Raw genomic sequence first — 27,508 nt, 5'->3', positions numbered from 1 at the left:
ATTCAGAGGAAGTTTACCATTGCCTTCCTCTGAGGCTGAGAGTATGTGACTTACCCAAGGTCACCCAGTGGGTGGAACCACAGATAAAAAAAAGCTCCCCTATCCATATTATGGGAGAAGAAAAGTTTCTAGCAATCATTTCACAAAAATATGAAATAGCTTATTTGCTCAGCTTTTTCCTTTCAACCTCTCTCTGAAATGCTATTGAGAGGTTTTATTAATGGATTGTTCAAAGTTCTGAGAGAAATGTGAAAAAACAGGACTCATACTCCTGTGCCACTTTATAGGGACAGTGCACATCGTGTGATAAGAACCCAACGACAAGGTTGTTTGGAGGCAACTACAGAAAGGAGCCTTTTCCAGGATCAAATCATGAAACTTTGTTTCATGGACTGCTCATACCATTTGGAAGCCTTCAGCTCCCCACAGTCACAAAATAGTGCTCTGTAGGAACTTGAGACCATTTCAAATTGATGTGAACCCAATGTTCCATAAAAGAACTATTAACAGTAGTATTCCAGGAAGAGGCAACGCTGCCTGTGCACAAGTTGGATGGGACTGTTTATTTGAAGAGGAAATTTAAAGAAATAAATAAAAGTTAACACACTGACATCAGTCCTTTTAGCTTGAGAAACCATGGTGGCATCACTATTTTGAATGCCGCAAAATCCCAGCCAACTCAGCAGGCTACTAAGTACAAGGTGTACAAGGTAAGAACTCCAGGAAGACTGGCACGTTTTGTGTGCATTCAAGAAAAGAATACTGTGAGGGAAGCATGAAAAAACACCATTTAAATAGCTTTGGAGACTTTTTTAAAAAGTTGTAATTTATAACAACATTGTTTAAGAGACTTTTAAAAATAATAGCCCTCCTTTCCCCTCTGTGTCTTACAGGCAGCTGCCAACTGACAGCACTGTGGGGAATGCAGGAATGGCTCTCTTAAAAACCTTTCCAATACAGACTTTTAGAAGCCATTAAAAAGCAACATAACACATTCTTCATAAACCATTTTAAGCAGGTTATTCCTCAGCTAACCTCCACCTTCTGTGCTATTCAGATGGAAAGAAAAACATGTTTAGAGTACACTGGCAACCACCTTTCCTTCAATGGATTTAGGACAGTGCAGAGTAGCTTTCTCTAACCTTGGGGTCTTCAGATGGACTGAACTATAACCCTTATCATCCCCAGGTAAACTAGTGGTATAGGGTTACCAGAAAAATAAAATTGGCAAATGGATCAAAGAAATAATAGTCATGTATTGGTAAAGGTAGAAGCAGCATAGAGTAGTGGTTTGGACAATTCACTCTGGAGATCAGGGTTCGATTCCTCACTCAGCCATGGAAACCCACTGAGTGACCTTGGGCAAGTCACACACTCTCAGCCCCAGAAAACCCAGTGACAGGTTCACCTTAAGGTCACCATAAGTTGGAAATCATCTGAAGACACATAAGAACAACAAAAAATTATAAAGGCAATGCTACCAGAACAACAAATGACAATAAAAAAAGTAATTTACAGTACAAACTGAAGCCCTCTTATTCAAGTCCCACTGAAATTACTCAGTTTATAGATACATGTTCATAGCATATCAATTGCAATAACTGGTAGTTTTTTGCCTATTCTGATTGGAAAAATAGAGTAGTTTACTGTTAACTATGAAACAAATCTGGTTTTTTAACAAAGCAACTGAGTTATTACAATTTTGCCAGTGTTTGGTGTGCATTCTTTATTTGTGAAATATTCACTGGCCAGTTCTTCTCATTGGCTTTTATGCTAAAACAGAACACGGTCAGTTGGCAGTTGCAAAGCAAAGACATTAAACTATTACTTTTCTTTAAAACCGCACAAACCTAACTTCAGTTCTTAAAGACAGTAATCAGAAGTCCAGTTCAGAGCTTGGAAAGTTAAGACAAACGAATAACATGATATGTGGATGTTATCCATAATTGAGCTGTGCTAGGATGATGGTCTGCCAGGGATGCTTAAGCTGTGGTTACCTGCTTTGTCATGATCCTAGATGATCCTTGATGTACATTCTAACTCTGAAATCCTGCTAGTCAATTATTCTGTCACATCTCTTGGAATTCAGCAATGATTGACTGCCTTGTCATTCTCACAAAAATGTATGCTCTTGATATCGTTTTCAGTGGGAGGTTTTAAAAATGAAATACATTTGCTGGAAAGCAAATTTGCTGAAAAGCAAAAATCTATGAATCGGGTTTTGACCTATTACGCTACCACTTTCTCAAACTGTTTGCAGGCATGCTGTGGACAGTGTAGAACTATTTAACTTATGGCCCAGGCATGAGCTCTGAAAGCTTTCTCCCTGAGCGATCCCATTGAGAAAGTGGCATATGAGTTACTATATTCATCTCAATGAGCACTTCCCAATAGTAATTCATCAGAGTGGAGTGGCTTAGAAGAGGCAAACAGGGCATTATACACTGAAGAAGGGGGGAGCTTGCTTTCTATGGGGGGACTTGCTGTATAAAAATTGAGGCATGTGTTGCTTGGCATTAAAGTAAATCAAAGTAACCAGTTAGTGGAAAGTTTGTTGTTGTTAACTACCCTTGAGTCAACTTCAGCTCATGATGACCTTGTGGATGAGACATCTCCAAGATCCCTGTCCTCCACCGCTCTGCTTACATCCTGCAAACTCAGGTCCTCCCTGATTGAATCTAACCATCCAGAATATAGCCTTCCACTCTTTCTTCTGTCCTCTAACTTCCCTAGCATTGTTGCCTTTTCTAATGAGTTGTGCTTTCTCGGGTTGTGTCCAAAGTATAACAGCCTCAATTTAGTCATCTTGGCTTCCAAGCTTGATCTGTTCTAGAAGCCATTGGTTTGTATTCTTAGCACCCTCCTCCAGCACCACATCTCAAATGGGTTGATTTTCTCTCTAGCAGCTTTCTTCACTGTCCAGATCTCATATCTGTACATGGTGATTGGGAATACAATGACTTGGATAATTTTGACTTTAATGCTGATTTAGGGTCCCACTATTTAATTTCCAGTACTTTACATTTCGAGAGCCAGTGTGATGTAGTGTTTAGAGCACCAGACTCTGGAGAGCAGGGTTCACTTCACTGCTCAGCCATGGAAACCCACTGGGTGACCTTGGATGAGTCACACACTCTCAGCCCCAGAAAACCCCATGTAAGGTTTGTCTTAAAATCACCATAAGTTGCAAGGCACACAACAACAACTTTACATTTTGTTGTTAATGGAGAATTAAAAGAAAACCTCATTTATTAAGTAATAATGGGGTGTTAACACATTTAAAGTGACAACACTGTTACTTATAACACATTCGAAATGATAACACCGGCTTACAATTTTAAAAAGAGAATAAAGTTAAAAATATACTTGTGTAAAAATGAACATTAACATTGAATTTAGCTACTCACAACATTAAAACAATTTAAACCTACATTTAAAAAGATAAAATGCAGTTTATAAGAGTTCATTTTAAAAAAATACAGCACTATCTTAATAGAATTCATTCTTTTTTCTTTTTCTTTTTAAAAAAACCTTCTGTTTTAAAAGCTTGTTGGAATAAAAAGATCTTTGCTTATTGATGGAAGAACAGGAAGAAAGAGGCCATTATGGCCTCCCTAAGAAGAGATTACCAGAGCTGAGAGGCAGCCTCCAAGAAAGTCCTCTCTCATTTCCCCACCAACTATGCCTGTGAGGTGGGAATTAAATAAGGATCTGATCTTAACTGACCTCAAGGACAGTTTGGCTCATGGTGACCCTCATGGATGAGATATCTCCAAGACCCCTGTCCTCAGCCTCTCTGCTCAGGTCTTGCAGGCCCATTCCCGTGTCCTCCCTGACTGAATCTATCCATCTAGCATGTGGCCTTCCTCTCTTTCTACTGCCTTCCACCTTTCCTGACATTATTGTCTTTTCTAACGATTCATTGTTTCTCATGTTGTGGCCAAAGTATGACAGCCACAACTTAGTCATCTTGCCTTTCAGGGACAGTACAAGCTTGAACTGTCCTAAAACCCATTTGTTTGTCTTCTTAGCCATCCATGATATCCTCAGCACTCTTCTCCAGCACCACATCTCAAAAGAGTTTATTTTCTTTTTCTTGACTTTTGTCACTATCCGGTTTTCACATCTGTATGGGTTCTAGAGCATATCAAGTTTGAATTCTCTCTGGAAACCAAGATGACTAAATTGAGGCTATTGTACTTTGGATACTTGATTAGGAAAAATGAATCATGAGAAAAGATAATGATGCTAGGAAGGGTGGAAGGGAGTAGAAAGAGAAGAGCACATGCCAGATGATTACACTCAGTCAGGGAGGCCTGGGCCTGCAGGATCTGAGCAGAGAGGCTGAGACAGAGAGCATCTCATCCATGGGGTTGCCATGAGTCAAAGGCCACTTGAGGGCAGTTAACAACAAATATGTTTCCCCCCATGTGTACTCATACTATCTCTCCCCGTTGAGTGTGGATGGCATAGAAACTGCACATCTCCAGAAACTGATTTGATAATAGTACAAGTTGAACATCCCTTATCCTGAATTCTGACATTTGAAATATTCCATAATTCATTTTTTTTATGGGTGGCTGAGATAGTGACAGCTTTGCTTTCTGATGGTTCAGTATACACAACCTTCATTCCATGCAAAAATTATTTTAAAATATTGTGTATGAAATTACCTTCAGGCTATGTGCATACAATATATATGAAACATAAATGAATATCATGTTTAGACTTGGGTCCCATTTCCATACTGTCTCATTATGTATATGTAAATATTTCAAAATAAAAAAAAATACTTCCAAAATCTAAAACACTTCTGGTCCTAGGCATTTCAGATAACCGAGACACAACTTGCATATGGTGCTCATTTCCACCTTCTAATCAAACTGTCTTTCAGAGCTAAAATGTATTTCCACTTAACTGCCATATTTATCCTACTCAGACACAGTGGTTCTAATATAATGAAGGCATTTCATATTTTTGAGGTCTTCCTTATCAGATTTTCAGTATTTTGTTTAGATTGTGGATTGTTGATGCCATGTACCTTGCTTATAAAAGAATGGCTACTTGTGAATATTTTGGAGTACTAGTAACAAATTCAGTTATAAAAAGTACAGATATACAAACACACACCACACAAAGTATACGATCTCTGATAAAATTATTCCTCCCTTATTTTTCAAACTCTGTGGTTTTGATTTTGCACAGGAGACAGAAGATGTGACTAATTTGGAAAACCCTGATGTACCAACAACAACAACAACCTGTTTGCCAAATTGTCTTTAGCTTTGCAATCAAAACTGTAATAGAGTGGCAGAAGACCAAGGGAGTTAGACTTATGTAGTTTATCATCCTGTTCAAAATATGCTGCAGTTAAGAGAAGCTGCAGTGTGCTTACAAACTCTCTGGAGTGCGAGGACCAGAAGACAACAATTTAGTTTCACTCCTCAGTTCCATCCATGCAATCCCATGAAGAAAATGGGACTGTACATGTGCAACTGAGGACAGAATTTTGCCTGAGGAAACCTGCCGGCACAATTCTTGACCTCCACATTTTTTCCTCAAGGCTCCTTTTATGTGCTGCTTCACTCTCACTCTCTCCAGTGTTATTTAGTTTACTTTTCAAATGTGGGCCTCAGCTTTTATCCCCTGAGCTAAACTGGGATGGGATTTTTTTTTAAAAGGAAGAAATGTCAAGGAGCTATTTTTCTTCTGGGAATGTTGGTACTCTTGTGTACAGAAAACCTTGGAAAGAGACAGAAGAGACTAGGTTTATCTTCCTACATATTTATCTTCAAATAACTCTTGCACCATACAAATTTAATTCAGGCTATCCACATTGTTAGCCTTCCCAAATCTAGCAAGTGATAGGTGTTTTAACCTACTGCTCAAATATTCTCTGTGTTAGGTAGGGCACCTGGACACTGTAGTCCAAATCTTCCAAAGACCACTAGGTTAGAGAAGGCTGAATTGCATTATGAGTATGACACACAGTACAAAATGCTGATCAGCATGCACTATGATCTAAAATACATATACTACAATGAATTATATGAAACAATTAGTAGAACATATATTGATCAGACCTAGAACAGATAATATAACAGCATACCTGTACAACAATATCACAATATAAACACTAAACAATAAATATTAAATAAAAACACAACACAAGAGTGATACATATAACCCAAATACCATACAGTGCAAATAAAAGGAAACCAAAGGGTTTTGAGGTGTTGAAAAAAGCGACCTATTTCTTTTAGACTTTCATCTGGTGTTATTTTCCAAGTACTATTTCCTTTCTCTCATCTAATGTCATTGTTCAAAACTTAAAACACAACCTACATATAATTGCATATGATGCCTCCAAAAGATCACCCTGGTCATTTAAAATGTGATATGGAAAAGAGAAAAAACAGCTGATTTAAAAACCCACAAATAAAGCTCAAAGATATATATATATGGGAAGGGATGAGAGGGGAGTCTGATTTGTGTGAGTGTGTGTATGTGTATATGAAATGAATCCGTGTGGTGTAGCAGTTTGAGAATTGAGCTAAATGAAGCACACACACACACACACGCGCCAGTCCAAAAACAGATTTAAAGATGATGGCTAGTAAAACAATACAATTTTTTTTTTTGTCTCCTGTTGAAATTTCATTGAGCCAAACTTATTTTTTGGTGGGGAGTAAGCCCTGTCTCGTGTATTCACCAGTATAATTTCTCTTGGTGGTGGGACACCCAATTATCTCAAATTATGGTCAGGCTCATACAGGAAGAGGGAATCTTTCAGATGGCTTGGCCCTTACAGTTAGGAATTTATAGGTCAAGACCAGGACACGACTAATCCCACATCTTTCAGGGCACACAGTCATGACCCAATGAGTGTTAGGTCTATCGGTCCCCCCCAAAAAAGACATGATAAATCCCTTTCTGTAAATCAAAGGAGCAGAGCGACACCCCACTGAAAACCTCTTCCCAATGAGATTGGCTTCTTCCAGTAACAGACATACAATGCAACTGAACAGGCTACATAATGCCACCATTACTATAAAGGAGAGCTATTTTTCAATTTAACAATATAATATTGAAGCTGCAGTCAATTAGAGCTGTGAGCAGCGGTGATTGGAACAAAGAATAAGCATGAAGAATCATTTCACTCCTCTAAACCACACTGGAAATGAAAGTGTTTGACTCGCAATCGCAGCTTGGAAAAACAACTTTTTCTGGACCACAGCTCCAAGAATTCTCCAACAATAGGGCCAGTGCCATTACTGGGATTGCTCACTTCAAAATGTTTTGGGACTTTCCTTGTTCCTAAAATGAGCATCCTGCAAATCCATTAAGTGATCAGGGGAAGGACCTGCTAAGTGCTTGTGGGATAGCAACAGTCAATTCTGAAGAAGGAGAGGAAACTGAAATACAGTGGGGCCTTGGGATCTGTTGGAGTTTGGTTCCAGGACACCCCACTCTACCCCAAGGATAAATACAGTGGCATAGTGAAATGGTGTACCTTACATGAAGTGACAAAGTCAAGGTTTACTTTCTGAAATTTAAATCATTTTGGAATATTTTCAAGCTATGGATGGTTGAATCTGTGGATGGAAAAATCTATAGATATTGCAGGTAGATTGTACATGTAAGTCCCTCGAACTTTGCATCTGCATGAGAAGAAGGCTGTTTCTATGGGTGCGTTTCTTCATTTCAGCTTTGAAGTCAGACCAGCCACTTGCAGAGCAGGGATCTAGCATTGAAAATGTAAAGCACCCTGAGCTCATGACATGCTAAGCTGTTGATTAAAAGGGAAACCACGGAGTAAAATCAAAAACTTAAATGAATTCAAACAGGGTCACAGAAGGAAAAGTCACTGCTTAAATCCCACAATGCCTTTGAATCTTTAAAAGGTGTTTTACTTACTAAAGAGTGTGAGAACATGGGGTGGTGGTGGTGGTAAAATAAATGAAAGAGCGGGAGAGACTCTTTCTAACTGCAAGCCAGATGAGTCACCAAGTGATAGACCAATTACTACTATCTCTTCTATTGTTATTGTTATCTATTTTCTTCATTACTCTCTGTACTGGGATTCAAGGCATCTTACAGCAATTAAAGAAAATACAAATTAAAATGCATACAAATACATCAGTAAAGTCATATAATATTTTTTAAAAAAATAAATACAGCTAAACAATGTATACAATTAAAATAATGTAAAATCCATTCAAATAGTGCTACTCAAAGTGGTGGTCCCTAAATCAGTGCTTGTCCCTCAGGAATCAGCTGCCATTTCCTAGCAAGTTTCCAGGAGAGAAACACAAAATTACCAACAGTGGGTACAAACATGGTATCGGTACCTGGCACATGGGAACCCTGGCTGGTTCGCGCACATCAGCCAAGCAACACCACTAAAACTCTTTTGCACCATTAAAACACTTTCTAAAAGCCTATCAAAACAGGAAGGTGTTCAGTTGCTGGAGGAAAGACAAAGACGAAGGCCATTCTAGCCTTCCTTGAGAAGATGTTCTAAAGTCTGGAAGCAGCCACCAAGAAGCCTCTTGTTTCCACCAAACATGCCTGGGAAAGTGGTGGGACTGAGAGACGGCTTCCCCCAAAGATCTTAGAATACACGGTCATATAGGTTTGTTTTTTTTAAAGGTTATAACTAGCACTTTGACTTGTGCCTGGAAATGGATTGGCAACCAGCTGCAGCAAGGGAGTTCTATGCTCCATGTAGCCCATCCCAGTTAATCATCTCTGTACCGCTCTTTCAGCCAAATGAAGTTTCTGTGCACTTTTCAAAGCAGACACATACAGAGTACCTTACAGTAATTGAAACAGAATGGAACTAAGGCATGTAACGCTATGGCCAGATCAGGCATTGCCAGGAACGGGCAAAGCTGGCAAACTTACTTTAAGGTGTGTGTTCCTGACCACCACAGAAACCTGGGCCTCCAGGCTCAGGACAGAATCTAGAGGTACAGCCAAACTACAAACCTATGGATTAAGGAGGAAAGTATCCCTGTCCAGCACAGGCTGAATCCCTATTCCCTGATCTTCTTTTTAATTGGCCAGGTGAATCTCTGTCTTGTCTGGTTTAAGATTCAAATTGTTTATCTTCCTCAACATCATTAGAGATGCCATACACCAGCTCAGAAACTGGTTTCTTGGAGTTAGGTGGAAAGGAGAAATAAACGTAGGTGCTGCATTACTGGTGACACGTTACTTCAAAACTCTAGATATCATCTCCTAGCAGTTTCGTGTCCAGTTCTTGGTGGAAGTGTTCCACAAAAAGGACTAGAGCTATTTCTGTCCCATAAGCAGTCTGGAAACCAGACTGAAATGGACTATGCAAAGTGATATTGAGAGTAACTAGCCCCATACTAGAGACATACAGTAAGCTTTTGTAGATTGAGGACAATACTATACGTGGCTTTTAAACTGTGGTTCCACTGGGAAAGAAGTGGCTTTGTCAATGCTCACTACATGATGATGCCTCTGGCCCATAGCTGCCCTGTCTCTGACCCATCCCTTTTCATTCACAGGGGAAATCTGTGAATGATGTGAAAATTGCTTAAGTCCCCAGTTGCAAAATGTTGCTGTTGGGGTAGTTATATGATTGCCAGTCATGCGGTATCAGTGTCCCCTCCTCCTCTTGTCCCCCCCTTCTGCTATTCCCAAGCACCCTGATTACTTTTATTTACTTACAGTACTTTTTAAACTTTTATACATTTAAATTGCAACAGCAAAGCTCTGGATTTGCATGGAAAAATAAGGGAGGACCCTAAAGGCGTGATGGGGAAACAAGGTTAAGGAAGAGGTCAGGAAGAGAACATGATGGGGGACATCCTGGTCATGCCATTGAGAGGAGGTGCAGTGATAGTTGCATGGAAAGCAGTACGTTCCTATTTGATTATTACAGTGGACCCTTCTTATCCTTTGGGGTTTGGTTACAAGACCCCCCATGGATACCAAAATCAGTGGATGCTCAAGTCCCATCAAATAAAGTGACACAATAAAATGATGTCCTTTATATAAAATGGCAAAAAAGTTTGGGGTTTTTTTGGAATTTATACTTTTTTGAATCTTTTCAAGCTGTGGATACTTAAATCTGTGGATAAAGAATTTGTGGATATGGAGGGTCAACTCCATAGTGTGACTGCTGTGAGAATGGGGCTTCTGTAGAAGAGTCCTGAGCCTACTTCATCAGATGCATGGCACGAAGTGCCTATAAGCCTACTTTGCTCCATGCATCTGATGAAGCAGACTACATTAATGAAAGCTTATGCTATAACATTATTTCTCTCCAGTGGTGTCACTAGCTATCATGTCTCTGCCTCAAAGCATAACAGAAAGAGACAAACCAAACGACACAATATGTTGACAAAATAAAAGCAGAGATAACACAATGAAATAACAACAGATACCCAGCTGTCCCAGTTTACAATCTGTACACGGCCATTTAGATAGCTCTGATTATAATTGCTGTTTGTGTTGTGATGTGCTGTCATGGATTTGGGTTTTTTTGTTTTTCAACTATGTGTTTTTTAAAAAAATTATTCACTAATTTGTTGTTGTTAATCACTACCCATGCACTGGGAGTTGTTAAATTAAAAAATGTCAAAATAAATATATTTGTATATTAGTACTGTGAGAGAATTCTTACTTTGGTTATATAGTTAGAGTTGTTTCATTAACATAATAGATACTGATCAGCAAAAACCTCTAGCATCTCTGGGGCTTGCCCACAGTTTTCTTGCTTCCTGTGTGTTATTTTACACTGCACTATATGGAAAATAGTACATTCTAGGAATAGGAATTGGCCAGTATTTTGTTGTTGTTAACTGCCCTCGGATCATTCCTGACCCATGGCGACCCTGTGGATGAGACATCTCCAAGACTCCCTGTCCTCCACTGCTTTGCTTAGTTCCTGTAATTTCATACTCGAAACTTCCTTAATAGAGTCCATCCATCTAGCATGCAGCCTTCCTCTTTTTCTACTTCCCTCAAGCTTTCCTAGCATTATTTCCCCCCCCAATGAGCTGCACCTTATCATGATGTGACCAAAGTATTACAGCCTCAGTTTAGTCATTTTGGTTTCCAGGGAGATCTCCCAAGTTTCTAATATTTTTTAAATTTCCAGTAACAGCAATTTTAAATTATTTGAGAGGCTGTGCAGATGGGCGGCTAAACGTTGTCCATTTTTCCACAGAAGGAGGCCATGGCAACCACACGGCACGGTCTCTGGAGGGATAAAAAAGAACCTCCTTCTGGGCGGGTTCTTTTTGGATCCCTGAAGGAACGCCATAGGCGTGCTCGCGCACCATGATGATGCCTTTGTGCGCACATGAGGGATGTCATCATGGCATGCCCCATGTGCACAGGCACGCGCCAAGATGGCACCCGGGTGGCAGAACTAAGGCTCAAAACATGTGAACGCTCAGCCTTAATTCAGTCCTAGTTCGTCTGCAGGCCGGCACAAAGTGTCGGTCTGCACAAGCTCATAATCTCAAGATTTCTCACTAGCCACTGCCAGGCTTTGGAATTCCTTTTCAACCAAGACAACACTAGCTCCCCTTCTGTTATCTTTAAGATAGCAGGCAAATACGATTTCATGCAGACAGGCCCTTGGTAACACCTTACTTGCTACAGATGGGGCTTTCACTGGATGAGCAATTTATTCTTCCTTTACTGCACACCCTCCAACTGTCCTGATTCGACAGAGACAGTCTTCCTCTGTCATCCCAGGTTTTCCAGCTACTTTTAAAATGTCCCAGTTTCTTTCTCCTCTTCCCACTATCCCCCTTTCTCCTCAGTTTACTTCACTTGCTGTAAACTCAATTCAAAGGGCAAAAGTAGCTTGCACTAAGTTAACCTACCAGGAGGGAGAGGAGAGGAAGGGGACAGAGACTTGTCCTTATTAGTGAGCTCATGGACTCAGTAGGTTTCAGTCTCTCTAACTGGTATGTCCTTCTTCATTAGTAACTTTTGCCATCTTCAATGCACTCTGATATGATTTGGCCACATGTGTCCCAGTTTTCTTCTGGGAAATGTTGGAGGGTGTGCCATCGGCAGTGTTTTAATCTTTATGTTTATTCATTTATGCTTTAATTGTGTTTGTACTATTTTCCTGTAAACTGACTGAAATCAAACACATGGTTGAAAGCATTGGACTATGACTCTGGAGACCAGGGTTCAAATCCCAGCTCAGCCATGTAAGCCCACTAGGTGACCTTGGATAAAGTTACACTCTCTCTGCCTCAGAGAATGGCAATGGCAATGGCAAACCCCCTCTGCAGAAATTTGCCAAGAAAACCCTACAGTAGGGTTGTCTTAGGGTCGCTATAATTTGGAAGGCATTGAAGGCACACAATAACAACAAAATCAGATAAATGAATATGTTCACCATAAACTGATCTGGACTAAAATACAACCAGAAGCACTACGGGGCCTCTCTTACCTTAGAATAAAATTCTCATATAAAACTAAGTATCTCCAAAACATTTTCCTGTTATAGGCAGGCACTTCTGGAATTCTGACTACCTGGGATAGTATTGTAGCAGCAAATTCTGAAGTTCAGGAGCTAGCTGTGATAACACTCATAGCTACATTCCTAAGAAGACTACATAACCCTCAAGAGACACAAGGAAACACAGACACAAAATGTACAAAGCACATTTTATAAAAATCCTAAGGAGCTTACACTACTCAAAATTCAAAGGACTTAACACTGTAGTTGAAGTCACACACCTTCAAAACAAACACACCACTAGTAAAATCTCATCTGTAAATTTACAGGGCATTTTGGCAATCCTGTGTATACCTAGCTATCCTGCTCTCAGCTTCACTGATCCAAGAGTGCTTACTTCTGCCTGTCTAGGCTCCACTTATAAATCACACTGAACTTTCACAAAAGATCTCCAGCCAGCTGAAAGGCAACTGTAAAAACACAATGTTGAAAATAAACAGGGCTGTGGGTACTTACCCACTGCCAAAGGTGCAGCCCAGGGAAGAGAGCGGAAGCCAGGCTCTGTGGCCCCATGGATGGCAGAGCCAGAGGGAGGGCTAGCCAATGGGGGAACTGGCTGCCTGATCCCTTCATTGGCTGCTCCAGACTGCAGTCTTCACTCTGGTCCAGCAGGGTGGCATATATTGACACATTTTTGCCAGCTGGGGACCAGTTCCTCTTAGGCCCCAACCTATTCACACCTTGTCCTTTGGTTCTGCTGGTTGGACTTCTCACTTTCATATACCTATGGCACAAGTGTGCAGGAAAAGGAATAGGCTTGGGATCCATAGAAAGGTTATGGATGGGGATCTCCTTATGGGACCTGGGGTGAAGAATGCGGCAGAAATAGCCAGCTCAGGCAGGAGGCTGATGCATTTCTGGTACCCCCACTCAAGAGGCTCCAGGGTCTTTGCCTGGGAGGACTCCCAGTGTGTGAGTCCCCATTGCCCCACTTCTGTTCTCTGGCTGAGGCCAGATGTTTTCGCTAATATCATGTGGCAGGTGAGCTGGTTGATGCCTGGATCTAATCTCATAAATGTGCCAACTAACTGCAGCTGTTATCAAGAGTTGTGGCCATTTTCATCCCAACACTGTGACTTATTTGGGTGGTTTTTTTTGGTGGAGCAGACTCATCCCTGGACACACAATATCCTATCATTTAAACAGCTAATGTGAAGTAGGAGCATCATCAAAGAAAAACCCTTTCTTGATTATTTTCCTCATACTCTGACTTCCTCTATGCTAGACAGCCAGTAGCAAAACTTGGAAGCACCGTTATCATCTCATTAACTTACCACAAGGTCTACCAATTACCCCAATGTTCTGTCAGATGGCATCATAACACTTGCTTTGAAAAACCCCAGAATTGTGTGTCTATATTTCATTTTCACCAGCATGGAGTGGTGGTTTGAGCATTGGATTGCAACTCTGGAAACCATCTCCACTAGAACACAAAAACCCACTGGGTAGCCTTGGGCAAATCACATACTCTCAACCTCAAAGGATGGCAATAGCAAACCCCCTCTGATGAAATCTGTCAAGAAAACCCTATAGAGTTTATCACACGGGGAAAATTGGAAACTTAAAAGTGGTAAATCCCGTGTTTATTGTACAAATTAAGCGTAATTGGTTTTCACACGATGTCACGTGCAATCTGCTATTAATCCAATAAGAAAGAGACATGATCCAGTATTTAGGAATTCAAGGGAAAATATTGTGAATTCACTTTTGTTTCATTCACAAATTTGCTTTATTTGCACAATTACCATAGTGTGGAAGCTAACTGCAATTTATTCATGGAATAATAATTGATTCTGAGCTTGTTGCTGGATTTCCCATGGTGTATTGGGGCAAGTTTACCTCTGGTTTTGCTTTGTGGGCAGACATGGCTGACTGGCGAAAGGATCACAGCATTTCATGCTCTGGATTATTTCTTTTTGGTATTATGTTCCTTGATGCATGTGGCAGTAAATGCAGGGATGAGTTGGAGGTCACTGAAATAGATAAGATGAGGTTGATGAGCATGGGTAGAGTGAGCTCTTGGTATCTGCTGGGTTTAGTTCAGGACCCATGGATCCCGGTGATGCAACTATTACTCATGTGCATATGCATAAAAGCCGCTATTTCCAAACCATTAGCAGAATATTCACACATCTGTATGAAAACCAAATATGCATTCTACCCTCTTTACTGCATTGGTAATGCACCCTCATCACATTATTGTTGGCTGTGTGTGAAAACCATTTGCACACTTTTGCACAATGAGTACAGTTTAATACTTTAATGGGATGGTGGCACATATGGCCCCCATGTGATAAACTCCCATGACAGGTTTGCCTTAGGGTCACCATAAGTCAAAAATGTCTTGGAGACATGCAACAACAAACATTTCATTTTCACTACACCACTGATAGGTTGTTTATTTGCTTGCTCCTAAGACTGGGCCAGCTCTACTGTATAGATATACTCAATGATAAGGATGGAAATAATATTTGAAAATATTTTTTAAAATTGAAAAATGTGTTTTTGAGTGACAAGAAACCCTGATAAGAAGAATCCTGGACTGACAATCATCTTTGCAGTTCAGGACTTATTCTGTGCAGAATTCACACATGGTTGTTTTGCAGAGAAAACAAAATTGTCTGTGCAGAAAACTGCATTTTCTATGTATTTTCTATGGAGAAATCTTATTTTCTGAACAGAAAAGGCTGTTATCTATTCAGAAGATGCAGTATTTTGGGGGTCAACTGCAGTGGCATAGTTACAGTGTTCCCTTCAGGCTGTAATTGGCTATGATGGGACAAAAAATGGGTTTGGAGTACAAGGGCAAAAGGGTGGGTGGGGGCTTGTATGTGGTACACTGACCACACTTTGCCTACTGCTGTTTTAAATAGCTATTGGATCATTATTTCAAAAACACACACCCCTGAATGACTTTCTTCAAATTTGCGATTTCCTCCTTTCACAGTTTTTGGGAAAGGTGTGATCATGAATCTTTTCATTTTGGCAATTTAAATTATGTTCATTATAATTACATTAAAGCTTTTACTGTTTTTAATCATTTTGAAAACTATACTTGTTAGCCACCTAGAGCATTTTTAAAGAGGAATGGTAGGATTAAAATGACATAATACATGCATAAATAAAGGTTTTTAGAGGGGGAATGGATCCATGTTTCAAACAAGCAAACCAACACGTCTATAGTTTTTGTGAGATTTTCAGGCTATGAGGCTGTGTTCTAGAATAATTCTTCTTGAAAAACCCAGAAAAACTATGGATGCCAGCCGTGAAAGCCTTCGACTTCATAGACAAACATGTCCAAAAATAATAATAATAATAATAATAATAATAATAATAATAATAATAATCTGTTTATTTATAGCCCGCTTTTCCTGGGAGATCAAAGCAGGTTACAACAGAGTACTACACAAACTCAGAATTAAATATAAAAATAATAAGCTTCTGCTAATCCTTCTTTTGGAGACATCAATAGTTAAGCACATTCCATGCACTGTGGTTTAATACTAACTTTAATAAAATTGTTGCCTAGAGGCAAAAGACAGTTGGGCTTCTGTCTCTTAAAAGTTTGGTTGCCCCATTCACTTTTTCATAGCTGGGAGCTCTCAGACTGTCATTGATACAAGCCTCTTTGAAATATGCTCATTCTGAAGATATTCTAAATTATTAAATAGCTTATTAGGGAAGAGATTAGCTTGGGGGCAAAAGGAGTTGTATTTAGACAAAGGAAAAAAACAGATAGTGAAATAAAGTGGAGAATGGTGGAAATATTATTTATATGAAATGATACAGCTACACTGTTGATATAGAAGTAGTAATCCATAATCCATAATTCATTTTAAGAAATGAACCCATCATATTACATCACAACGTGTGACAAATTGCTACTGTTGAGCTATCCAGCAATAAATTACATAGAATCATTCTTCTCAGAGTAGGAACTTCTTTGTGCCATGAAAAAGCAATGTCACTACAAGGTTATCCTCCTATTGTTCCGTAGGACTTTCCTATCACACAAATCATCACGCACTTCCATCACATTCTTTTCTGCCGGAATAGAAAGTATGATCATGTGACAAAAATCACAACACACACACACACACACACACACACACACACACACACACATATGTATTTAAAAAGAAGTGGGGGCGGGGGAAGACGTCTATTCTCCTTTATTCCTTGACAACATTTGTCAGTCTGGGGATCACTGTAATTTTTTAGGGGAGAAAACTCCCATAGGAACAAAACTCTAATGATATCATTCCCCTCAAGGAGAATTCTTAACTGTCTGCCTAAACTGTCTGCTTGTTACTGTGCTAATTGTTCAGTTTAATATGCAAGACAAAGCCTCCTCATTGCTTTGAAGTCCTTATTCATGATGCCATGGATATTAGCATATATTTCCTAATTTTAAAACAATGTGATCTCCTTCCTCCCATCCACCCATTCTTCCCACAACTCTGCTTGTAGTGGTAGGAGTGGCACCAAGTTCCTGAAATTGGCCAAGATAATAATTTTTGCCACGTAGAAAAGGGGAAGCTTGGAAAACAATAGAGAAAATAACTATGAATGAAAAAAATACTCGTCAACATTTAATTTTGAAAGCTATAGTTTAGCAGCAGAGGTCTCATATCAGTGTGAAGCAAAGTTCTGCTGCCGTAGCTTTATTAAGCAGTCATGTTCCCCTTCGGAACGAAAAAGTTTTTGACTGCTCACTATCTTATGCATCGTCTCACTGCTGGCTCCACGTCGTGGTAAATCTCCCCTGTTTTAAGAGACTTTATTCTGATCAGGCTCTGCTGTGTGTTATAACTCATCAGGTCTTGGCATCACAGGAGAGAAGTGACTCATTCATTCGCTTGGGCTCCCTTCCAGAAAAAGACATTTTTGCACTTGGCGAGCACAATTGTTGCTAAGTTATTACGAAAGGTCCAGACGACGGTTTAAATAATGGCACTTCTGTGGCAGCTAAATGGTTATTTTTCCAAGCCAAAAACAAAACAAAACAAAACAAAAACTTTTGCAATGCTGAATTGCTCAGGAAAATGTCTTTTTTTTTCTATCCCTCTTTACTGCCAGAATGTATATTGTATGAACTGCACCATTTTTCTTCAGGATCTCTAGGGTAACAGATCTACCAGCTGGTCCATCATATATATTTTTTTTAATTTCATTTCATTTCATTTATATGCCACCTTTCTCCTGGAGTGGGACCCAGGGCAGCTTACAGAAGAAATCAGTTAAAACTTGACACAGTTAAAATTGCCTCATTTAAAACAGTGTAAAATTATTTTAAAAACATACAAAAATTAAAAAAAAATAATAAGGCAAGCAGACATCCAACAAGAAGCCTCGCTGAGAGCAATTACAGGTTAAAAGCCTTCTTAAACAGAACGGTCTTTGCTTGCTGGTGAAAGGAAAGCCAGAAAGCAGCCAGCCGAGCCTCTTGTCGGAAATCCAGAAGGTGGGAACAGGCACTGAGAATTTCAGTAATGATGGACTATACAGCTGTCACATAAATGATGTGATATACAGCTGCGTTATTTAGTATTCCTCATATGTATGTATGTATGCATGTATTCTCTGCCCTATCCCAGCACAAGAATCCTTTTGGGGGGCAGAGACTTCCCTCCAGCTAGAGTGCAAACCAGCCTGTTTCCATTTCAGGTTTTAATTTAAATTTAAATGAGCTATCCAAGGTGCTGAACATCTTTGAGGGATAGGTTTCAGTATCTTTATGCTTGGCTCAGGCTGCATCTGCACTGCAGATATAATTCAGGTTGACACCACTTTAACTGCCATGGCTTAATGCTATGAAATTCTTGGATTGGTGTTTTGCGAGATATTTAGCCTTCTCTGTCAGAGAGCTCTGGTGCCACAACAAACTACAGATCCTAGGATTTCATAGCATGGAGCCAAGGAAGTTCAAGCGTTGTCAAACTGCATTATTTCTGCAGTGCAAATGCAGTCTCAAATTCAAAGTGTTTTCACTACCTTACTGATATGGAGGCCACCAGCTGCCAAGGCTTGGGGGCTCTCACCATCATAATGCTGTTACAACAATATCTTATCCATTTAATTTAATCCTAACTGCAGCCTATTCCCACATGCAACCCTGGGCCGGGGTTGGTATAATGAAAAGCTTTCATGATGCTTTTCTTTTTTTAATGATAGCAGCAGCCCTCACTCCATTGGCCTGCACTGGTAGAAGCTTTCCTCCTTTGGGCTCCTACTCAGAGGTTATTAGGATGAAGCTGGCACCAAGTAACTCATTACTTCTGTGCTTTGTATCCCAGTGGTTTTACTGAGAGAGCCAGGTTTAACTGACAGAAATCCTTGCAATATTCTGTGTTCAAACATCTTCAGACAAATTCAATAGGCCTTTGGTATCTGCTGGGGTTTGATTCCCTCGTGGATACCAAAATCCGTGGATGCTCAAATCACATTAAATGCTGTGGCTTAGTAAAATGGTGTCCTATATATAACATGGCAAAATCGCTTATTGGAATTATACATACATACATACATACATACATACATATCCAAGCCATGAATGAGTGAATCCATGAATAAAAACATACACAGAAACAAAGGGCCAACTGTAAGATATAAATGATGTGTTGACCACAGCTTGACACGTCATACATTAAAAGGGACCACAGCTTGGGAATTTTGCTTTTTTGGACTGTAACACCCAGAATTCTTCAACCACTGGCCATACTGGCAGGAGGCTTCTGGGCGTTAAGTGCTCCTGAAACAAACTTTTTTTGGCTCTGATGTGGATGCGAAACATCTGGCCCTTGAGCTGTTTCTGGCCTTGAAGTCTTCCAATCTAGACTGACAAGGCCTGCTCCACTCTGTGATATTTTCTTTTTTATAATGCAGACTGACGATTTACGAGGAGGTCTGCACACATAACAAAACAAAATTTTGGACCATGGATTAATGTTAGGAAAATGCCCCCTGAGAAATAGAATTGGCCATCATGTGTTAGATATTGGCAAGCTGTGTTCCCCTGTATTTTGAGGTGGGAGTGGAGAAACATTAATTTGTTCAGTTAATCCAGTTGGGCTGCTGACAAATACGCCTGGCAAGCAGGAGAGAGGAAGCTGCCCCTTCTTGCCTTTACAAACTAATTTATCCTTTACAGAAAGGTTACAGGATTCTTGCATTTCACCTTTAGCATCTGCCTCCCAGCCTGCAGAAATTCAACAGGTGAAGCCTCATCACTGCCAATGCATTGAAATGTCTCAGTTAATTTCCTTCCTCTTATGAAATGTTCTTGTCCCTCTCAAATGCCACAGTCTGTCCCTCAAAAAGGAAATCCCTCCTTTTGTTGATTATGCCTTACCATTAATATGCTCAAATCGAGTAATGGAATCAAAGTTTCACAACAGAATTACAAAAAAACCAACACCAAAATAAGAACAGAAATAAAAGAAAAATGAAAATAGAACAAAAGAGAGGCTTGTCCCTTCTCTCTGAAAACTGCTATTTTTTCCTCACAATTCAAGCCATGATCAAATGTTTTGTCTCCTCTCCATTAACACTGAGTATTACAATTTGAGCTTGATATAGCTTCCTCTGTGGCTAGACTCATGGAGTTGGAAGAGACCACAAGGACCATCCAGTCCAATCCCCTGCCATTCAGGAAAACACAATCAAAAAACAACCGACAGATGGCCATCTGCCTCTGTTTAAAAACTACCAAAGAAGGAGACTCTGCTACACTGTGAAGAACCATATTCCATTGTCAAACAGCTCTTTCCATCAGAAAGTTCCTCCTAATGTTTCGGTGGAATCTCTTTTGCTGTGGTTTGAATCCATTGTTCCATGTCCTAGTCTCTGGAGGAGCATAAAACAAGCTTGCTCTTTCTTCCATATGACATCCTTTCAAATATTTAAACATGGCCATCATGTCACTTCTTAACCTTATTCTCCTCAGGCTAAATTACCCAGTTCCTGAAGCCACTCCTCATAGAGCGTGTTTCCAGAACTTTTACTATTTTGGTCACTCTCCTATGGACATTTTTCAGCTTTCCATGTACTGCTTGAATTGTGGTGCCCAGAACTGGAAACAGTTTTTGAGCAGAATAATGTGGTATTATTACTTCCCTTGATCCAGATGCAATACAGTCCGTCCTCGCCTTCCGCGGGGGATCTGTTCTGGATCCCTCCGCGTAAGGCGAATTCCGCCTATGCTCGAGCCCCATTGGAAACAATGGGGCTCATGCACGGCAGCGCGCGGGGCGCAAGCGCCCATTCAATTGAATGGGACGCGCTGCCCCTTCCGCCCTGCACGTGCCCCACAGCTTGAGCGCGTATGCACGGGCGCGCTGTACTCCTATTGATGCAGCCTAAAATTGCATTGGCTCTTTTAGCTGACACATCACATTGCTGACTCATGTTCAGCTTGTGGTCCACTAAGACTCCTAGATCCCATTTGCACACACTGCTGCCAAGCCAGGTGTCACCCATCCTATATCTGTGCAGTTTTTTTACTACCTTTCTCCCAGTTGAAGTTCATTTTGTAAGTTTTCTCCCAGCTTTCTAATCTAATCTAAATTCATTCTGAATTCGGATCCTGTCCTCTGCAGTATTAGCAACCCCTCTTAATTTGGTGTTATGGATCCCCCCCATGGATAGCAAAAAAGTGGAATCTTAAGACCCTTCCCTTTTAATGGGTACACATGTATGCTCATGCACGTGTGTACAGCCACATGCATGTGCACCCATTGAAAAAGCCGGGGTTTGCTGTCTGTGGAAGCACAGATCCATGGATGGCAAATCAGTGTTTGGTGCAGGCACACTGTAATTTATACAGATGTTGAACAGCACTGGGTAGAAACGTGACACTCATTTGGTTATTCCTGATCAAATCGTGTCTCTGCACTTTTAATGCTTGCATAGCAGAGAGAGATTTGCCAGACTTGACCATACTTAGCCAGTGAGAGGAGCGGGGACAAAACTTGGCCTTCTCTATGCCAGGCTAAAAGCTACTATTCAGATTTTTATTCTACATCTGCTCATCTGGGAATAAACTTCATTGAGCTAAAATATTTTTTTTAACGTCTGAGAACAGGATTATTTGATAAAAGTCACAGCCCCTAAGAACCTCTTGCATACTTGAAACTCCTGATGCACACAAGGAAAATATACAGGAGAGGCAGAAATAACACTTTTTGCTAATCTGAAGCAAAACAGCAAGTGGGGGGAGGCAATACCCAAGCTAAGGGCCACCACACCAAAAATGAGTTGAATTGTATTGCATCACACGCACATCTACTCCTGCTCCTGACTCTGACACTAAAGGCACAATAGCAACAAATAAGACACACTGGCTGCTCTTTCATGACACTACAGTCTTCTGCTTGATGCAGCCTCCTCATTTTTCTTAACGGTAGGACTAGCACCAAAGAATGGGGAACTGCTGGGAGAACAGAGCACAGCCCCTGACAAGAAGCCCCTGAGTAGCCTGTGTGCCTTCTTTTAATACCACCCTAGTAATCTCAGAAGGAATACAGTACTCCATTCCAGAGATATAAAAGTCATTTTGGGTCCTTCTCTGTTCTAAAGAGTCTGGTGTGCCATAACAGACTGGGCTCCCAGCTATGCTTGTTTCCCAATATCCTTTCCAAAGCAGTGGTTCCTGACAGGGGTGTACATTAAGTGCTCCACATTTATGGGCTAAAACTCTGGGGAGGCAGTTTGCAAAATAATCTCACAGTATAGAAATTCCTCCATGCAATCTACAGCCTGCTAGCTGCTTTTGCTCCCTAGGTGGCACCACAGATTAAGCAGCCCATTTCTGTTCTGACCAACAGGAGATGTTCTAAGCAGCCCTGGTGCAGGTAGTTAGCAAAATGCTGTGGGGGTGGTGATGAGAAAAGAAAGCCTGCAATACTGTAGACACTGCAAGGAGCTGCAGCCAGACTGTGTGCATTAAATCTGACTGCTCTCAAGCCATTCTGTTAAATTTAAATGCGAACCGCAACATATCCAGTTTTCCCAAATTGTCAACGATGAATGGGCTGTCAGGATTAGTAATGCCAGTTGTGCATTAAGTGCCTTTGGTGAAAGTTCGTCACAATAGATCATCAGGAAACCAGGGTGAAAGTTGTTCTTCTACATGCTTGTAACAACAATCACCACACAGACAGTGACCTCAACATAACCAGCCTGATGAAATTACAACCAGTAGCTGGGGAGGGGAGAAACACTGATATCTTTGAAGGAAATGCAATAAGGAGAAGCTTAGAATATATTTAACCAGACAGACAATGCTGGCTCCAGCTTTCCATCCCTATATGGGAGCCGTATGGAAGAGGTAAGCAGATGGTGGTCTTTGTTACATTTAAATTTGGTCTCAGTTGCCCTGGGACTGCAGAGGTGAAGGGAAGCACCCACTTGCCTCATCTGTTGGCTAAAAGCCCACAAGACACTGCACTTCACATCCCCTGGGAAGAGTAACATGTTAAAGGGGGTAGACCAGCACCAGCCAGACAAGGAGCAGCTGTACTGAGCTTGATTTCCTATTCTTTGCCAGAAAGAAAACTTCACTCAATTGCACAGTTCCCCCAGAATGGAAAAACTAAAATGAACCCATATGTATGTTTGTGTGTGTGTGTGCATATGGGCAGGGGTTTGTTGTTGTGTGCCTTGAAGTCATTTCTGACTCAAGGAGACTCTAAGGTTTTCACAGGGTTTTCTTGGCAAGATTTGTGGATTTGCTTTTGTCTTCCTCTGAGACTATGACTTGCCCAAGGTCACTCAGACGTTGCTATGGCCGAGGTATTCAAACCCTGTTCTCCAGAATTGTAGTCCAGTGCCTAAACCACTACACCACACTGGCATATTATTAGAAACTCCTGTCAGCCACCTTGAGCATCATTCAACTGAAAGGCAGGATGGAAGTATTCTAAATAAATTATTCAAGTGTATCTGATTACAGCCGTTACCCTTGCCTCTCCTTTTTCTTGTTGTCTAAGAAAAAGGCTGTGAGTAGGGTCTTCATTCTCTCTCCCTCTTACTGTCTTCTGTAATATATAGCACACCCAAGACTCTAGTTGAGGCTGGTGGAACGCAAAGTCCAGGAAGTTGAAAGTGACCAGCTGGGCAACTGCATGAGGGAGCACAGTCCTATGGCCAATCCTGGCACAGCCAATCAGTGACTGATTTGGGTCCGGGATACAGCTGTGCCCAGGTGCCATCCAGCAACTGGTGCACAGCCTAGAAAAACAATTTCATAAGGTGGTTCTGGACACCTCTTTATGCAGTATTGGAAAAAGTAGCTATGCTAGTGTACAGATACAAGATGATTCTGGTCAGTGTGTGTAACAGCACTATCACACCACTATCACCATCACCATCACCATCACCATCATCATCATCATCAGTTATTAATGTGTACGTGAAACCAAACCCACACTGAGTGTGGTTTTCAGTAGTTTGCTCACTCCTGTCTGTCTGTGGTGGTGGACAATGGTGTCACTTGGTTATGTGGGGGTGCACACTGCATTGGATGACAATCTGGTGACACCCAGTTGGGCCCTCTTCCAACTTCAAGGCAAGAGGAGTGTACATGCGCTCTTGCTGGCTGCTCTGGTCCTGGGCATCCTATCAGAGAGAAAGCTTGGATCAGAAGAGCCGGATGACATCACTGGCGTTGGGTGAAAACCATTCTTTTGGCATGTTACTTTTTTCCATGGGAAAAAAAGAGCAGTAGCTAAATAACCATCTTGGAAAAGATCTCTTCATAGTTACTATTGGGGCATTTCCATTGGCATAGATAAATGACAAGCTTCCCACCACCACTTCCCACCATTCCATGTACATTCCATGAGAACAACCAATAAAACCATCCTTTCTTACTGGTAATGGCACAGTGTTCTCCATAACAAGATAAGGAAGCAGATACAATTATTGTGTGTAGGCCAGGTCACAAAGTACACATAGCTTTACTCTCCAACAGTTCCCCAGCAGGGAAAGTTTTTTTGAATTTGTGGCTCAGGCTGTGGCTGAGCCCCAGCATCTCAAATACTTTTGCAAATTAAGCACTAGAGAAAAGAAAGCTGTTTGCAATGCCAAGTATTAGAGGAAAACCACATAACACAGCTGAAAATGAATTCCTTTGGCAGAGGAAAGGCGAGAATGCCATGCCTTTTTAAGCTAGAAGAACAGCTTAAAAAGTTATATTTCAAGAACCTGGCTGTAGTTACCGACAAACTTCTGCAAGCCTCATTGTAGTTTGACCCTATGCCACGGGCATAGGTATTTTTAAATGAATTTTTAAATGATGTATTAATTTAGACCAGATTTATCTCATTTCAGTTCATGTTCTGAAGCTGACACTTTTAAAATGCTTCCAATTTCATGGGCAGGACTGCATTTCATAATTCAGTAGGGGGCACATGGAAAGAAGTTTAAGGGGATAGAGGAAATATTTTTTCAGAAAGATTTAGACATCTTCTTGACTCTACAGATTCTATATATGCCTCTTTGGGGAACAAAATGTTAACTGAGGTCCATAAAAATGACAGTGCTGCCAATGTATCACAGCTCCGACTGTTCCCACCCTTTGTTGCTTCATGTTAAAACCAGCTCAGAATCTGTACAGTATTATTTACATTTATTATTTTATTTTATTTTATTTTATTTACAGTGGGCCCTCCACATTTGCAGGGGTTAGGGGCACAGTACCCCTGTGAAAGTAGAAAAAGCACAAATAAAAAACCCACAATTTTTAACCTCTCCAGGAATCTCTAGGTCCTTCAGCACAACTCTATGGTCAGTATCCAGCAGAAACTAACCAAAGAATTGTGCTCGAGGGCCTACAAGTGCCTAGAGGTGTTTTCTCTAGGAATCTCTAGGCACCCTTTATGGACAACTTCTGATAGAGATGCGCTGGAGGACCTAGGGATTCCTAGAGAGAATATATTAGGCAAATCTGTGAATAATCAAATCTGCAAATGTCAAAGCCACAAATGTAGAAGGCCAACTGTATTTATTTTATACACTGCCTTTCTCCCAGAGTGGGACCCAAGGCACCTCACAGATAAAGACCAACAAGACCAACAAAGATCCAAAAAGGCACATAAGAAATCACAGCCATATTTCTATTCTTCTCTTTCTTCATCAACAATAAAAGCTAAATGAAAATCAATGTGGTATAGTAATTAAGCATGGGATTTGGGAGATCCATGATCAAGTATCCATTTAGCCACAGCCACTCTTTGGCTTACCTTGAGCTAACCACACACTCTCAGCCTAACCTAACACACTGCACTGTTGTGAGGATGAGAAAGTAGAAAGAAGGAGAGATATGTAATAATGGCCTTGAACTCACAGGACAAAATGCAACTGTGATGACAACAACAAGGTGGTTGGTGGTCATGATGTGCCTTTTGTTAAACTTCCCAGTAAGTATTTTTTTAAATACTAGAATCACATTGAAAACAAATTATTTCAAAACAAAGCAACAGCCTCAGAGATAATTGGCTGACATCCTGTTTAGAAATTATCATGCTGTAAGCCTTACTTAGAACACTGTAATTATTCCAATTCACATTTGCATTTGTTGCATGATTACAACTATAAGTCTCACCAAAATTCTACTTTTGACACTTCACAGCTACCTAAGACAGCCATTTCTGAAGGGGATGGAAAACAGAGTGGTGAGTAATATAATGCGTCCATTCTTCTCCCAGGCATGCAATGCATTGAGACAGACAGCTGTGACTAGATCCTGACAGGAGCCAACAGCGGTATCTGAACCTGCCTGTCTCACTGAAAGAGGACTGGCTACCTCACTATTCACCACCCCAGTCTCTAGCTCCTCAGAAACAGCTATATTTGGGGAGGGGCTGTGAGGCTCCAAAAATGGGATTATGGTGGATGACATCAGCCGATGTCATCATTACGTCTCCCAATGTAGGATCTTGGCCAACTGCAAATGTGCATGGCATTTTGAAATCCATTTGGCACCTACGGCCAGTTCTGCCCCTCATTGTTTCACCTTGGTAACACCACTGAACCTATCATCCAATACTACATGTGGTCATTCAGGAAGATGCATGGTCTGACTTCAGACATAATTTGCCCTGTGACAAAGGTCAGGAATGTCCTTTTCTTTAGATACAGTCCCCTGAACATCCAGAGCCAGTGGCTATGCTGGCTGTGGATATTCTGGAAGGTGTCCTCCAAACAGCAACTTTTCAAAGCGGTGCTGTTCATAGATAAGTGCAGAGGACTGAAACTTCATCCTTAATACAATTCACTCTTCCTTATGAAAGCTCCTAAGAAACAGTATTTCTCACCAATACATTTCTTCCCGGGAAGAGCTGTTCTTTAAATTAGTATTTCCCAACACCCAATTAACATCCACTGCCTTTCTGTTTGCCTGTCCTTTCTCTAGTAAACAGCTTCCATTAACAGGTTCTTTCTCCTCCTCCTCCTCCTCCCCTTATTCTTCCTGAAAACTTTCTAATGTTAGCTGAATAAGATTATCATGCCCCATCTCCACTTGCTTTGCTTAAACTTCTTTACAAAGGGGGCTGCCTGCTGTCAGTAAGGCCAATTCACATTCCTGCTGCCTATAAACCATGATCTACAGCCCAGTAGTTTCTTCTGTCCAGATTAATTGGGGGTTTTATACAAAAGTGTTATTTCTTCACTGGGGCTTCTTCTTAGACACTGTTAGCAACCAGAGCAAGATGCACTTTGCAAGAGAGCTGAGCTGTGGCATTAAAACAGATCTCCTATGCAAGTTAATTGCAATCAGCTAAGATTTGCAAGAGCTCAACTAGGATTAGAAATGATAAACAGCAGAAATTGTTTTTCTTGTTTCAGCATTTAACTAAACATTCAAGCACCTCAAGCTTTTTCACTATTGGTTTGTACATGTTGCAAATATTACAAAAAGTACTAGGTTTGAGATGAATGAGTGCAGGCGTCTTCTGAATGAGCAAACTTTACAGTTTGGGGTGC

General features: G+C 40.7%; 1 protein-coding gene across 2 annotated transcripts in view; it reads right to left on the bottom strand.

Annotated features, from left to right (window-relative positions):
* Positions 1 to 27,508, bottom strand: part of LOC149316961 (cadherin-6) — a 199,253-nt gene that overhangs the window by 157,981 nt on the left and 13,764 nt on the right. Inside the window, exon 1 of one of the 2 annotated variants that reach the window (XM_089516588.1) lies at positions 14,363 to 14,438. The exons of the other annotated variant lie outside the window; for it this stretch is intronic. The gene's annotated coding sequence lies outside the window, so the exon portion shown is untranslated. Of the gene's footprint in view, positions 1 to 14,362; positions 14,439 to 27,508 lie in introns of those variants that run through there. 2 annotated transcript variants of the gene reach the window in all.

This window comes from Sceloporus occidentalis, unplaced genomic scaffold, assembly GCF_023333645.1.
Source record: "Sceloporus occidentalis isolate IW3139 unplaced genomic scaffold, rSceOcc1.0.p SCAF_3, whole genome shotgun sequence".
Classification (NCBI taxonomy): domain Eukaryota; kingdom Metazoa; phylum Chordata; class Lepidosauria; order Squamata; family Phrynosomatidae; genus Sceloporus; species Sceloporus occidentalis.
This window is presented reverse-complemented; position numbering and strand designations above follow the sequence as displayed.